At 39.2% G+C, this 12,632-nt stretch overlaps 1 pseudogene; it reads left to right on the top strand.

Moving 5' to 3' along the window:
* The first annotated feature begins 12,078 nt into the window (after positions 1-12,078).
* On the top strand, positions 12,079-12,186 carry LOC123820334 (annotated as a pseudogene).
* Positions 12,187-12,632: the final 446 nt, after the last annotated feature.

The raw sequence follows: 12,632 nt of genomic DNA, 5'->3' as shown, positions 1-12,632 counted from the left end.
ATTAGTAATTGAACATTTTCCCTCATAGAAAAGCCTAGGCCCAGATGTCTTCACTGGTGAATTATAGAAAACTCTCAAAGGAAAAGTGATACCAATTCTTCAAAAACTGTTCCACAAAATATAAAAGAGAATGCTTTCCAACTAATATCATGAGATCAATATTACCCCAGTACCAAACCAGATAGACATCACAAGAAACTACAAACCAATATTCCTCATGAGTCTGGATGCAAAAATCCTCAACAAAATATTAGCAAAGTAAATCAATCTACATATAAAAAGGATTATGTACCATAACCATGTAAGATTTCTTACATAGAATACAAGTGTGGTTTAATATCTCAAAGTCAATGTAATATCATATTAATATTATAGAATAGCATGAATGAAGGACTAAGCCCATAGGATTATCTCAATAGATGTACAAAAAGCATTTGATAAAAATGTAACACCATTCATGCTAAAATCTTTTAATAGGCTAGTAATGGAAAGAACTTTTCTCAGCTTGATAAAGTTAGAAGACCACTTTCCCATCTAAATTTGGGAAGAAGACCACATATTATCTGATCCCATTTATACAAAATGCCCAGAGTAGTTAATCTATAGAGAGAGAGAGTGGACTAACATTTGCTGGTGGTGGGAATGGGGAATGAGTGCAGACAGGCACAGGAGTCTTTATGAGGTAACAAAAAAATGTTCCAAAATGGGCTTGTGGTGATGTTTTCACAGCACTGTAAATTTAATAAAAATTATTGAATTGTATAGTTAATATGGGTCAATCTTATGGTATCTAAGTTCTATTTAACAACACTGTTACATTTTCACCAAATAGGGTATGGTAGACGTGTACAAATTTGCATGGGAATGACCGTCAGAATTCCTGAGGGCTTGAGCCCTAGTCCTGGCCCAATGTCTAATTAACTGTCTATCCTTGATAAAATTACTTTATCATTCCAAGTCTGTCCATTCATCTTAAAACTGGGGGGACAAGACAACTTGATTTTAAGTTTTCTTCCAGTTCTGCTATCATCATATGCATCTTGGTGCTTTCATGTGAATTGTGACTGATGAGCCAGGTAGATAAAGACTGGATAGTAGGCTTCAGAGAAAGGTGTTACTTTCTTCTTTAGAGAGTAAGAGACTATTGGTATGGGAGAAACTCCTGGAGATCAATTAGGGCTAGGTTACCACCCCTGCTCCCATGTGAATGAGAACACTGACAGATTGACTTGTTCAAACTAAACCAGCTATTTCAGTAGTGCTAGTGGGACTAATACCAACTCACCTGTCCCCTTTCACCAAGTCAGTGTCCTTGCACAAGAGAAATCCAATGCCCTTTCCCATGAAAAGTTGTTCTATATTTCTTTTACTAGGATTTGGGAGAGGGGAGTTTGGAGGAGCAGTAGGCAAGAAAGAACTCTTAGGTGCTTGCATGCATGGGCTGTATCTTCATGCAGGTAAATGTGAGGCTGGGTTTGGGCACACGTCTGAGGATGAGAGGGAAGGGCATTGCTGTATATATGTTCAGTATCTTTTTTTGCACAACCATAAACACATACTTTCTTTTTCTAACCATCTTTTCCCACTTGTCTCCTCACTGAGTACAATCACCACAAGCATCAGCTTTCAGGAAAAACCCTTGTTGATTATTCACTAGATATTTTATTTCTACAAAAGCCAAAGTAAAAAGTAATCATTTAAAAGTCAAAGTATAGTAAACTCCCTGTAAAGTCATGGCCTGACTTCATGGGCCCCACCCTGCTCTGTTTCTGGCTAGGAGCATGTGAGGGAGAAGTTCATTTCTCTTTTCACTTTCATGGTTTACTGTTTTCCTACTGCTTCTCACCTCCAAGGTAGATCCCAGAGCATGAAATAGGGTGCTAATCTGTCTGCTGCCTTGTGGTTGGAAACACAAGTGCTGTGGGTCAAATTTCCTCAATTTAGGGAATTGGGAAAATTTGCATTTGACTATAAGGACAATAAAAATCCTAATACTCATGACTAATGGGAAAAATAACTGCTATTTATTAAGCACATTCACACAGAATATGAAACTCTTTTTTTAAAAGATTTTATTACTTACTTTTAGAGAGAGGGGAAGGGAGGGAGAAAAAGAGGGAGAGAAACATCAATGTGTGAGAGATGCAGTGATCAGTTGCCTCTCACATGCCCCCTACGGTGGACCTGGGCATGTGCCAGGCATGTTCTCTGACTGGGAATTGAACTGGCAACCTTTTGGTGTGCAGGCCAGTGCTCAATCCACTGAGCCACACCTGCCAGGGCAGAATGTGAAACTCTTTATATGCATTAATGTATTTACTTCTCAAAACAACCTTATGGTTCAAGGACTGTTATCTCCATTTTCTGATGAAACAACTGAAGCTCAGAAAAGTTAATTAGAGTATTCAGGGTCATATGAAATAAGTGAGCAAAGCTCCCACATCTGTCTGTTTCTAGAGCTGAGCTCTTAATGTAACTATGGCACCACCCTGCCTCTAAATCCATTTCATCCTAATCCAGCATCATCCAATGCTCAAGTCCTTCTATCACACCATGATCAAGCATCGTCGATCCATCCTACTGTATCAGAGAATTCACTGTCACGAGGCACCTCATTGACTAATTGAGTGACTTTTTTCAGCTTATACCCAATATTTGTCCTGGAACTTCTATACAAACAAGGCAAAACCACGAGATGGCCTTTCAAATTAAAAAAAAAAAGGAAAATGAACAAACAAAGCACCATGTCTCTCTGTCTCTTGAGTCCCCCTCCCTTTGCCCCACAAGTTTTGGTTCTTGAATAGTCTCAGGGTTTTGTGTGCCCCTACTGCCCTGGTTTCTCTCCTTTGAACATGCTCAGATTTTCACTGACTGCCTCTTAAAATGTGGTATTTGAAACCTGTAACACAGAAGAGAACAATAACATCACCTTCCTCTTTTTACTTTCTATACTTCTTTTAATGCTGCCTAAGCCTTCCTTAGTTTTTGGTAGTTATATTATGTTTAATTATCTTGGAAAATCCATTTTCATCTCTGTATGGTTCAAAAAATACATATTTGGAAACCACAGTTAAGTACACAGTTCTGGCTTCAATCAATACTTGTTAAACAATCTAAAATATTCACTTCATTTAATTTAGATTAATTGATTACCTCTATGTCTATTTCCATTTAAGCTTTGCTTTTATTTCCTTTTCTTTTTTAATCTTATTCTCACATGTGGATATTTTTTTCATTTCTTTTAGAGAGAGAGGAAGGGAGAAAGTGAAACATCGATGTGAGAGAGAAGCAGTGATTGGTTGCTTCCCATACGTGCAAGGGCCAGTGATTGTAAATGCCCGGATGTGGAATCAAAACTGCAACCTACGTATGTGCCCTGATGAGGAATTGAACACTGGCCAGAGTTGATGATTTATTTCTTGATGTCATAATTCAAATTTGGCCAAGGATTTTGCTGGTTCTTTTAAGAAAATGCCATTTCCCTTAGAGGAAGAAGAACCAAATCGATCCTTCTTATTGTAAAGAGCCTGGCTGAGCTGAAGAGGAGGCATCCTCTGTGCTCAGTCCTGTTCTGACGGATTGCCATGCTGCAGTATTTGACCACAGAAGATGCTAAGGAACTCTGCCTACTCCAAGTTGAGGCTTGATCTTGTTAAGCAGCAAAAATGTCTCTGTGTCAATGGCTAAATTTAGTTAGTCAGACTCTCTCCACCCTTGGCCTGCATTTTTTATCATCTGTTTATTCGTAGTGTGAAGAGATTATTTTCCAGAGTGGGCCAAAAGCAGATACATTCAACTCTACCCCCTGTTGAGGCACTATAATTTTCTAAATCTTCCTGGGGATTCAAATTAGTTCTGGATGTTTTTCTGTCACTTGGGTGGAGGGCTCATCCCCAGCATTAATATTGATGGAGATAAAAATTGTTGCTGTCTATCCAGTTTTTAACCAGCACTTAAAGTTGAGCTTTAAAGGCCCACAAAGATTTTTAAAAGGAGCAAAGTGCTTGCCAGTTTCTCTACTCTTTGACTCACTCAGCAGTAGGGTTCTCTCTGATGCCCTTAAACTGTAGGAGCGTTTTCCCAGCCAGGGCCCTGTCCTGTAATTCTACCTGAAAGCAATTTAATCTATGTTTGAGGTTGTTGCCTTCTTTCTTAAGGACCAACTGAGAAGGCGATTCAGTGAGATGAAATCTGAGCTGGGCCTGGCATGCCTGATTTTTAACACATGTCTAAAGCATGTATTTAGCTGTCACCAAGAGATCTGACAGTTTATGGGAGAGGTGCTATGTACAAAGGACCAGCAGTGGGCATTCCCAGCACACACCCACTTAGAGCATGCTGTGATCTGAGCTTCCCCTTTCCCCAGAGCCAAATACAACCACTGTAATAAAAAACAACCCCATTTACAAGGTACCAGATTAAGACACGACCATGATTTTCTTTGGGGGACACACTACAAGGACAATAATGCAGGTAGAAACAAGTATCCAAAAACAAGTTTGTTCATCAAAAGTACATTTTTCCTTCTTGGATTAAAATAGTACAAGGAATGTTTGATTCTAGCTATTGCCAGAGATCCTGGAACCTACCAAATTTTTAGCACTGAAATTTCTCATTTGTTGGGCTGCATCTCGGCTTGGTTTCTGCAATACTTCCTGCTGTCATCATTAAATACTTAACACTCATCCTCAAAATACAGGGCATTGCTCTTCTTTACCTTAGTCAGTCTTCACAAATACCCTGTAAAATAGGCAGTATTAGCCCTTTTTAGATGGGATAAATAAAGCTCAGAGAGGGTAAGGATCTGCTCCAAGGCCACACAGCTAGTGAGTGGGAGGGCCATCAAAATGCTAATGCAGCAAACTGAGCCAAAGGTTTCCATCTCTAAGACTCATGTTCTTAACTACTCTGCTCTACTGTCTCCATTAACTTTCTCAGGCCTTTGCCCTATCTCTAACCCTGCCCCACTTGCATCCAAATTGTGTTACAGTTATCCCAAATACCTAATGCTGCTTCAGGAAAATGAATTTTTGAGCTTTAAAAAAAATCCTATAATTTCTTTAAGAAAGGAGAGGTTCTTTCAAGGGAGATATGTTTACCCATCCCCAGCCTGCCATCTCACCACAACTGCATGGGAGATCCCAAGTGAGAACTCCCTGTCTGAGCCCAGGAACCATGCTAAAGAAAGCTAAATTGTTTTTCTAAGCCACAAAGCATTGGGGAACTTGTTAGGCAGCAAAAGACAACCAGGATACCACAGTCAGTGATTTAGTATTCTCTTTAATTCACTCAATATCTCATAGTTTCTAATGTCCAAATCAAAATATCTTCCACCACCCATATACACACAAAACCCAAATAGGTTGTAAAGCCACGAGAACCACTGGCCATCAATTAAATTTTGTTGTCATTGAGTGGAAGGGCTGATTGAAGCTATAAAAAAATTTCCTCAACTGCCTTATTTACTACTATGTTGTCACATAATGCAACAGAACAGGTCTTTCCACAGAAGGGGAAGAAAGAATTGTCAAAATTCTATTACCATTTCTGTAGTCCATTACATTATATTTCTGACATGTCTAATGTTCCTTTGAATTTGATTTTCCAAATGATTTATTGGGACTATTAAGAGTACTTCACATCAGGAAGGAAGTCAGGGATTAAGTCTCTGAATGACCAGGTGGGTCACAAGTAGATGACGATGGGACTGGGAAACCGTATTTCACAAATGCTTTCTATGTGCCAGGGACTATCCATGAATTGTCTCATTTGATCTCTGTTCCAGTACTCAAGGGAGTTGCACTTTGCCCCATTTTATTGTTAGGAAAACTGACTCAAAGTAGATGGAAGAGCCAGAACTTGAACCTCAGTCTGATTCCAACAGCTTTTCTCCTTTCCCTCTTTGGTATCAGTTATACATAGTCAATCAATGTGACTTTACTGCCTATGTCAAAGCAATGTGAATGAGGCCTTCGCTGCCTCCTTCCATCCCTCTCTGAGTCAGGGGCCATTCTTTGACTTCTCTCCAGGTATGCATGTGTCCTGTATGGATGAGAGCTTGTGATACACTGTGTTCTCTGCTAGATCCTGCTCTAGTGGCATGTGGATCCCTGCTAGTGTTGGTACTCCCTGGGGTGGGCATGACTCATGGTTACTGGCTCTTGGGCCACTGTCAGTTTCCAGGAGTTTTTGATCATTCACAGTAGAGTCCCAGATGACCTTGTTTCTTCATTCACAGAGAAAATAGGGCCTATTGCATGTGAATGTGCTGATCTTTATGATGCCCTGGTCTCTGTCCCCTCATACCCACCGCACACTTATTCATCAGAGCAGAAAGGTCCAGTCATAACTTAGATGTACAGACAGATGCTTTTCATTATTTATTTATTTCTTAACTGTATTAGAATTTCTCACAAACCACCCACCCCTTTTGCTCTGATGGTGACATACACTTCTTTTGCTATTTCAAGATAAGGCAGTCACAGGTTATAAGTAGATAGTTTATAAGTTTATATGTCCAATCTGAATTTAATGATTTCAATTTACTCTAAATTCCTGATAACTTTTGTGGCCCAGGGTAGATGTTCCTGTCCATTTGTGATCGTTTGCTCTTGACTGACTGACCCTGCTGTCTGATGCACCAGGCGGTGGCCACGGCCTTTGTGCATTCCCACCCTCTTCTGAAGCAACGTCCGTGGCTGATGTGGTATGCACATCTCTTCCTGGACCTCACCCCAGCTCAGCTCAGTAACACCACTACTTTGAGCCTCAGCTCTGTCCTTGTCAGCTTCTTTTTTTGCCCCCTCTCCAGAGCTCTGGCTGGCACAATGCTCCCTTTTACCAGGGGAAATGAGGTCCTCATTAGTGCTGCTCACCAAATGTCTCTGAATTACACTTCCTGGACCCGCTATGGGTTGCTGTGGGGTCATGTGATTCATTTGAACAACAAACAAAACTTAGGTGAATCAAAGTGAATATCTAATTGTCTAGGCAGGATCCCCCAGAATCCTCTTTTCTTTGCCAGAGCAATCCAGCCATGTCCAGGATGGTACTGTTCCATCATTCTGGGTTCCCTAGTGTCGAAGACATCCCTGCTAACTAGTGGTAGTTGTGTAGTGTGCGCAAAAAAATAAAAATTTGTTAAATGTCTTAGATTTCAGGGCTATGTCTTACAGGAATTGTGCTTCACATTTTTTCCATGTCCCCTGGAATACTTATAGAGTGGGTGATGGGCTATTTCAGGCACTTCCTGACTGATACACTGGTGGTATATTCTCTGTTCTGGCTGCCCCGTGGTGACTGAGACACCAGAACTCAGAGAGCAAAAGCAACCACGTAGGATGATCTGAACATAAAAATTCCTAACAAAGTGGGTCATGGCAGGTAGTCAGGTCCTAGACCTGTAGCTTCCTTGATAAAATGTCAGTCTTTACGTAACTGAGCCTGTCTCTTGTCCTTTTGCATCTAAGATAACTTCCCGTTGGAATGTTGGAGTAATCTTTCCCAGATCCCTCAGGGGGAGACCACAGCATCCGTCCTCGTTATCTTGTTCCTTGCATTCCATCTCTATGTGCTGGAAATGTTAATTATTAACTACCCAGTACCCACCCATGTAAAAGAAGTGTCTCTTTGTTTCGCTGTTTATTCAAATATTTTTCCCCCTTTGCTTTCTCCTGCCCCCTTAATCTACAACCAATGGATTTTATGTAGCCCTCCTGATGTTTCCTCCTTTGGTTCTAAATGTATAAAATAAGCTGCAAAACTGCATTCTTTGGAGCATTTTCTCAATCCATTGAGATTTGGCTTCTTGGCAATTGTTACCAGTTTGGCTCAAATAAACTAAAAAATTCTCTTTAGGTTTTGGTTGTTTCTTACAACAACACAAGGAAGGATTTTCACCTCCTTCCTGTGTGTATCAAACCTTACATAGACATAATACCCTGCCTTCTTCCTATGGCTTTCCCCTGCCACCCTGTGGCTGATCTTACAGGCCAATGTTCTTGTCATGAGACCAAAGGGGTCCATTTGCCTGTATGCATCAAAGTCTAATACAACACAATAGGAGTGTGCAGAGAAGAAAATAAGAGTTTAATTTTAGGGAGACACCCAGGCCCTGAAGCGCAGGTAGCTAATGCTCAAAAAACTGGCTCTCCAATGGATTCCAGGGGATGTGTTATATAGGGGAGAAACCATTTGCCACAGTGACTAAGGGAGTTAGGGTCGTGGTCAGGGTCCTGATTGGTTGGTCACGTGTAAGGTAGGAGAAGCTTGCTGGTATATCCAGTCCTGATGTCAGCCTTGACATTGCTTCATCTGATTTCACTACTTTCCTAGGCCTGGAGGTGAAACACAACTGAGGTCTAGATGTTATCTCTAGTCTGATCAAAACTCTGCCCCTAGGGTCTACAGATCCCTTTTTCCTAAGATTCTGATGCTCATCAGAACTTCATTGTTCTGAAGGTTTAAGATTAAGGGAATGGACACACAAGGGAGAGGGAAGTGGGTGAATCAGGGTGCTGGATGAGGCCAGTTTGAACAAAAAGGAAAGAAAAGAGAAAAGGCCATATTAAAGAAATGAAGTTTCTACATGGTTATAGTCCTCCCTTTCTTTTGCACATTCCTCAGTGGGGCAGAATATAGAGTAACTGGGTGCAGGTTCAATTAACGGGGAGGATTAGCTCATAAAATAAAGTCAGATTGGCCTGGCTATTGTGCCCCTTTTAGCTGGCTGTCATAATCACACATGCCCACCTCTTACATGGTGGTTCCTGAGCCTTAGAGGATGCATTCTAGGTATTCAGTTTACAGGCAGGAACCACAGCAGTGGTAGAAGAAGCAGGAGGCCAGGATACCTGTACCTTAAGTAATTATTAGAGCAAACCATAAGTTAGTCTGTGGGCCTTCAAGACTACCAGTCAGGAAGACCTTTAGATAAAAGGCTCAGAGTTTTATTTTTGCTGGAATGAAGGCAAGCAATGATGATCTGGCAGGTTTCCCTGGTCTGAAGTTTAGATATTTCTGGTGAAGGTCCTGACACCAGTTTAAGGAGGCTTTTAGTGTGGCTCGCACTGTATCAGTCACTGAGACCAGCCACTTGTGAACTGCTGTGAGGATTTCCTGGGAGTTTATATTATGTCATCTAGCTGGGGTCTACAGTTGCAAGGCTCAGAAAAAAACAGTTTTTCTCAATAATTCCAAGGCAAAGGATGAGAGGAAAAAAAATACCAGTTAAAAGGGCTATAACTAAATACTTTCATTAGGAAGATTCCGAATCCAGACCAGTGAACAGGTGAAAAATAAGATTTTAAAGACAATCAACTGAACCAGAATCTAAATCCATGATTGGACATTATGGTTTCTGTTGAAACAATTTTTCTCTTTAAATATTATCCTCATTTTATCAAAGATAGTTAGGACTGATTTATTGTATAGATCCATTATCATTAAATTTGGGCTATTATTTGCATAAGAACAACAAGAATAGTAATTGATTTTATAGGCTTTTAAAAATCTGCTTTGCTGCAATTTCATAAGGAATCTCTAGATTCAACTTTAATGAGCCTCTCAGGGCTAAGAACCAAGTGACACAGTTGCCATCATCACTTGCCTACCACGCCTATCAATTAATGTGAATTTCTCAGATTCTTTAGGTTCCCCAAAATGTCTTGAGGTTCTTTCTTTGCCATTTCCCAGGAAAGCAACTTGTGTTTCTCACCTGGAAACACTACTATGAACCATGTAAGTAAGGTACCAGACCATTTCTCCAGTAGGATTTTATTGGCTTCCAAAGCCAACCTTAATGCCTTAAATCTTCTTGGTGACATCAAGTCAATGCCTGTCTCATTTAAACATGGCATTCCAGTCAAAGTTTTTGCAATAGTCCAATTTCCAACTGTATTCTGTTATAAAAGAGCATATTCCCATTGAATTTATGCAAAGAACTATGTTACCATGAAAATATTAATACTCATTGAGAGTCTCCAAACTTCTACAGGAATTAAGGTAGAGAAAAAAAATATAAATATTTCAATATTGAAACATTACAAAGGTAGAATTTACCAAATTGCTCTAAGTCATAGATAATTTAAGAGAAAACAAGTTTCCATATATCTGGAAAACAAAGAGATTGAATATTAGCAATATTTCCAACAAAAAGTTATAAAAATAAAATCATCCTCAGTTCATTCAGTCCCATATAATGAATTCTTGTTTATCTCAATCCTTTGCTAGAAATCTGTGAATCCAGTTGTTCCTTAGAGTTTTATAAATCCTTCAGTTTAAAGGTATGATCTGAAAGTTTATTCTTAGAGAATTATGTTTAGAGTAAGTCAGTCCTTTTCATGGATCTTTTTGAAGATGGAACATACTTACTTGCAAAAGCATCAGAGTAAAACAATGACTGTAAATGACAAAGATCAAAATAAGATGGTTATAAATCTGATTATAATATAAGTGACAAAGAACTTTGCATTTTGTAACATTTTACAACAACAAGAATTACAAATGAATATTGTATCAGGACTTTGTGACTTGGAGATTTTTATATAATCTCCAATATATAATGTCCATTTAATAATAAGAATATATGAATAAAGGTCTCTATTTTTCATACCACCTGGTTGGCTTCTCTCTGAACAGACCTTGTCTATACTTTCCCATAGTGCATGTTTTAATGTGGCACAAGACATTTTTACTGATAGACTAAAATGTCTTTTGTTTCTCTGCAGTAAGCAGACAGTAGATGAACCTATGTTCAGTAATTAACATTTTATTATTTTATCTCATTTGGAAATGGTCTAACCATTCAGTGAATATCACTACTTAATTTAGCTAGCAAAACTTTTAAGTTTCAAGTTACCAAAGAGATTTGTAAAACCATTTAAATACAATATAATTTTTGCTAGTTAACCTAAAGAAACATTTTATCACATTTAAACTTATTTCATTTACTTGCTTATAATAATTAAGTTTAGATTAATTATGAAAAATTCATTATACCAAGTTTCTTGCTGACAAACTTTGCAACAGAGGTAACACAAACTCATTTAATTAATGAACCCAGGTAGAATAAAAGTATTATTTAATGACAATGATTTTAAACATATGCCTATTTAACCAAACAAAACCAAACCAAACTCAAACCATCTTTAATATCAAATATTTTCCCAGATGATGTGATTCTGAAAAGCACTTGGGTTAGTTTTTGTGGACAAAAAGGGGGCCACATACTAAACCTGACACTAGATCAACCACACAGGATCATCTGAAATTAAAACCTTATGACTGAAACTGGTCCATGACAGGTGGTCACATCCTAGGTGGTATTTTTCCCTAACAAAAACCAATCTTTATCTTACCTGGGCTGGTATGTTCTTTTTGCATTTAAGGTCACATACCTGATAACATGCCTTTGAAATGTCAGAGTAAATGCCTTCCCCAGACCCTTCAGGTCACAGCCTCCACGTCACAGGCAGAAGACCGCGGAAGCCCGCATTGGTGTGACGTTCCACCCGTACCATCTCTGTGTCCCATAATCTTGCCCCCAATGGTTTACCCACCAATGTAAAAGAAGTATTTGTCTCTCCATTTTACCCTTTATCCAATCACAGAGATTTCCCTGCTGTACTTTTCTCCTGTGTCCCTTATCTATCACTAATGAATTTCATGTAACCCTCCTTATGCCTCATCCTAATAATGAATAAAATAAGGCACAATAATGCCATTCTCTGGAGCATTTCCTCAATCCTTTTAGATTTTGCTTCCTAGCAATTGTCAGTTTGGCTCAAATAAACTCATAACAATTCTTATAGGTTTGATGTTTCTTACGTTGACATTTCTATTTTTGAATTTTCATATAAGCTCTTATTTGTTTGAGCCAATTTAATAGAGCTTCCTTTTCAAAGAACATTAACCATTTCTTCCAGAGGTAGAAAACACCACAATACAGACAGACAGGCATGGAGACCTTTTAGCCATGAGATAGGCGCTATGAAGCATAACTCACTAACTTAGAAGGAAACAGCTGGAATTGATCTGTTCGGATGGCTAAGTTTTCTTTTTTTAAAATAAGAATTATCTAGCTTTGTGCAGTGGCAGTATCGTACGTAGCCAATGAGGTTTATCCGAGGCATGATTATTGCTAATTAAAATAAGAATTATCTCCCTGAAACTTTCATTTTAAAAGATGGCCCAGATAACAGTTCTAGAAGACCAGGTATTCACGTACAGAGCCAGGTGTTTACACATGGAGCCACACCTCTAGTTCTGTAAAGACTTCATTTGTAAAACAAGGACAGTTTTTTAATTCCTCAAGAATTGGGTTGCCACCTAAATGTTGGCAAAGAACTGACAAATTTATCCACCCATTTCTGGAATGTTTTTTCCTCGTCTGGGTACATAGACTCAACAGGTAACAAATACAGCCTCAAGCAGACTGACAAACAGGATTTCTCCCCTTTGGTTTCTACAGAGTTTCCTGAGTCCGAGAGAAGGAGACGAGTCAAACAAACTGAGGCTTCTGAGGAACCACATCCCTTTTGTTCCCATTTGGACTGCCAGAGCCTTAAAAGAGGGTGGGGACATCACCTGTGGAACCTTACTGGAAGATGTCTTCAATTTTCAAAACCAGAGCA

The sequence above is a fragment of the Phyllostomus hastatus genome, unplaced genomic scaffold (assembly GCF_019186645.2).
Source record: "Phyllostomus hastatus isolate PE091 unplaced genomic scaffold, TTU_PhHast_1.1 phas_contig_34, whole genome shotgun sequence".
Classification (NCBI taxonomy): Eukaryota; Metazoa; Chordata; class Mammalia; order Chiroptera; family Phyllostomidae; genus Phyllostomus; species Phyllostomus hastatus.
Note: the sequence above shows the minus strand (reverse complement) of the source record. Positions and strands in the feature narration are given on the sequence as shown.